Genomic DNA, 3,693 nt, shown 5'->3' with positions numbered 1-3,693 from the left:
GTGCAGGACACCAACAGATCTTCTTTTCCTTTAGAAGCTCTAAGTCCGAAAGATGTTAATTAATGTCAATAAAATTGAAACCAAGGATTGAAGACAAAGACAGAAATGAATGCAAATTTGTTAACACACTACTCAACTTCTTAAATTCTCACCAATACTGCTTCTTTTGAATTTGTAAGTAATAGTCTTCTAGGGGATTTTGTGTCTTTTTATTTTTTCAAAAAGGAGAATGTTTTCCATTACTGTGCTAGGAGGACACGAATGCCTTCAGGTACAGGGACACACACAGTGGTGCCAAAGCCAGTGCCCTGTGACTAATGCCCAGCATCCACCGCTGCTCTGCCCTGCTGCGCATTTGATTTCCCTCATCCTCCAGGTGTCACCAACCCTCCTAAATAAATGACCATGATTAAGGACATGTTCCCAGCAGGCCATCTGGACACATGCTCTTCCCACTACTCTCCAGGTTTCCCCCATCCCTTGCTCCTTGCTCACTCTGATACCTCCCAACTCTCGGGCTGCTTTATGAGCTTCAGGGAGATTGGATCTTGCTCCATCTCTCCACAGTCTCATGAGCTCTTTTGTCACCTCCTGAACTGTGTTTATATCTATCCCTTCCTATCTCTGCCTAACTCATTTCTTGTGCAACTCTTCCTGTGAAAGACAAGCCTCATGAGATGCAGCTTGGTCATGGCATGCAGTTGTTCACTGTGTTTTACTGTTCATTCAATTGTATCAATTCAGTTCAAGTTGAGGAGGGCGTTTGTCCATGCTGTGACAGAGCAAAGCTCTTAGGGGCCATCCTGGATCAATATCAGTTGCCAAGTGCTGCTTTAAATTCTTGTTTAGACCAAAACATAAATAAATAGAATTGATAAATCTCCGTTGGACTCTTCATCTTCAAGCTCTCCCCAGATAACTCTCCAGTGAGCTGTACAAGTTCCGAACACTTGAAGAAGATGACAGGAAGGCACAAAGGCACTTGAGGGCTCTGTAGATTGAAATGGTCCCCAGGGGGCATTTGCTGCTGAGTCCATCAACTTCCATTCCTGTGAGAACATGGCACAAAGTGCTCAAGAAGATGAAGTCAGAAGTATGAGGGAAGTTCCTTGGAGTACTAATGGGCACCACTGAGGGCCATTACCAACACAGTCTCCCCAGGGATTTCTTAGAGCAGATAATTGCAAGCCCTGATTACAGGTAGACAAAGGCACTGTGCTGGTGACACTCATGCTGAGAAAACCCTGCTTTGTCTTATGAAGCGGAAAGGCCAAGCCCTGATCCCCAGGCCCTTGGAAGGGAGATCCTGTCCCTCATTCTGGCTAAAGGCTCTCCCTGGGGCAGTGGGATGGAGGTTTGTATGATGTCAAATCAAAGACATGTACTGATGCATCATCACTGCACCACTGCCCACTGTGACAGAGCAGTGAATCTGCTGTCACTGTGCTCCTTCCCAATGTGTCAGCACAGGACCTCTGACATCACAGTACTCTTGGCCACTGCGACATCACAGGGACTCCAACATCACTGTGCTCATACCCACTGTCAGAGAATCCGAGAATATCCTGTGTTGGAAAGGACCCACGAGGATCACTGAGTCCAACTTCAGTCTCCACACGACCACCCACAAAGCAGACCAGATGACTGAGAGCATGGCCTGAATGCTTCTTGACCTCGAGCAATCTTGGTGCTGGAACCACTTCCCTGGGGGGCCTCTTCCAGTGTCACCCTTTGGGCACTCTCCATACTTTGATGTCCTTTATGTTCTGCAGTGCCCAGAAGTGCACCCAGTGCTGCAGGTGAGGCCGCAGCAGTGCAGAGCAGAGTGGGACAATGCCTTCCCTCATGCAGCTGGCAATGCCACACTCGATGCAGCCCAGGGCACGGTTGGCCTTCCTGGCTGCCTGGGCACACTGCTGACTCACGTTCCATTGGCTGCTGACCAGGACCCCCAATCCCTTTCAGTGGGACTGCTCTCCAGTGTCCCATCCCCCTGTCAATGTGCATGTCCAGGATTGCGCCTTCCCTGGTGCAGATTCAGGCATTTGTTCTTGTTATACTTCATGTAGTTGGTGCTCACTCAGTTCTCTAACTTGTCCACGTCTCTCTGCAAGGCCTCTCCACCCTTGATGGAGGCAACAGCTCCACCCACTTTGGTATTGTCAGCAAACATGTTCAAAATATCTGCTAGTCCTGCATGCAAGCCATTAATGCAATAGTTAAAGAGAAGTGGCTCTAAATTGGAGCTCTGGAGCCCCTAAATTGAGGAACCCTGCTAGTGACCATCTACCAGCCTGATGGAACTGCATTTACAATAACCCACTGGGCGCAATGCACTGGCCAGCTGCCCACCCATCACATTATGTTGCCCAAAGAAGTTTCGTGTGGCCCATCCCTGGGTGCATTCAAGACCAGGTTGGGTGGGATCCTGGGCAGCCTGATCTGGTGATTGGTAGCCCTGCCCATGGCTGGGGGTTGGAGCTAGCTCTTTAAGTCCCCTCCAACCTAAGCCATTCTGTGATTCTATAATGTTACACCTGCACTGCCTCAGCTGAACCACTGCCCTGTTCAGGTGAAATCAGCACCTCCCTGTCCTTGTCTGTGTGTCTTTTTTCTTACACGTCTTGAGCAGAGGTTTCCAGATTTGGCATTTGCTTCCCTAGTGGTCAAACTTGTTTTAGTAGGAAGAACCATGCTTCTGGAATCCAGTGGACGTGTTGACTAATTGAGCTGACTTTGAAGTCTGTTCTGCAGTGATGACCCTGCTGCCTTGCAGGAGCCGTCAGACCTGGAGCCCCATGGATATCTCCAGGGAGAGCTGTGGGAAGAAGGAAATCACGCCCTCTGCTGCTGAGCTGGACTGGACTCCTGGGACACAGGGAGCTCATACAAGTGTGCAGCGCTGCAGAGAGACAGCTCTGCCCAGGAGCAGCTCCTGTGCACCACCCAACAGGGCTGGGGGCATGATCTGCAGCTGACAGAGGGAGAGGAGAGAAAGGAGAGATTACAGGCTGTGTGGAGTGTGAGCTCACTGGAGGAGCATTGCTCACGGCCCTTGACGTGGTAAGGCTTTTGCTGCAAGCAATGCAGCTACATTTACTGCAGGGATCACTAAAGCTGGGACTTCCCTTTGCAGATCAGGCTGTAGACACTCTGGCTTTTTTTTTTCTTATTTTATTTTTAATTCATGGAAAAAGACCTGTTCCATGTGAGGGCTTCCCTGCTGCAACACCAGAGCACAGCTCTGAGGGCTGCGTGTCCCGGGACGGCTGCAGGCTGTGCAGGGCTGTGTGCCGGGGCAGGGTCTCTGCCTGCTGCCAGGCTCAGCACTCAGCCTGCCCGAGGAGCTGCCCAGGGTGCTGTGGGCTGAGATGTGGGGGTAGGAGCCCCCTGGCAGGGCAGGGGCCTTCTGCTGCCAGAGCTGCTGCCCGGGGCAAGGGGCTCGCTGCTCCATAGAACCTCTGGGTGCTTGCCAATAGGGAGAGTAAGGCAGGGGTTCCATGATTCACGGTGGGCTTTCCTGAGCCTCTGCTTTCAGTTTTCTCTCCTCTTGCCTTTGTGGGATTAGAAATCAGAGAAAAGGCTGAGACTCCTGTATAATCACGCCTAATGATGGTTATGAGGACACACAACAAATTTCTTTATTGCCCCTCCATCCACAAAAATCACCATTGCCCTGTGTCCAGTGTCACC

The 3,693-nt window shown here is 50.6% G+C and overlaps 1 pseudogene; it reads left to right on the top strand.

Moving 5' to 3' along the window:
* LOC110391235 overlaps window positions 1-3,693 on the top strand; it is a 51,228-nt pseudogene that overhangs the window by 28,687 nt on the left and 18,848 nt on the right.

Source organism: Numida meleagris, unplaced genomic scaffold (assembly GCF_002078875.1).
Source record: "Numida meleagris isolate 19003 breed g44 Domestic line unplaced genomic scaffold, NumMel1.0 unplaced_Scaffold327, whole genome shotgun sequence".
Classification (NCBI taxonomy): domain Eukaryota; kingdom Metazoa; phylum Chordata; class Aves; order Galliformes; family Numididae; genus Numida; species Numida meleagris.
Note: the sequence above shows the minus strand (reverse complement) of the source record. Positions and strands in the feature narration are given on the sequence as shown.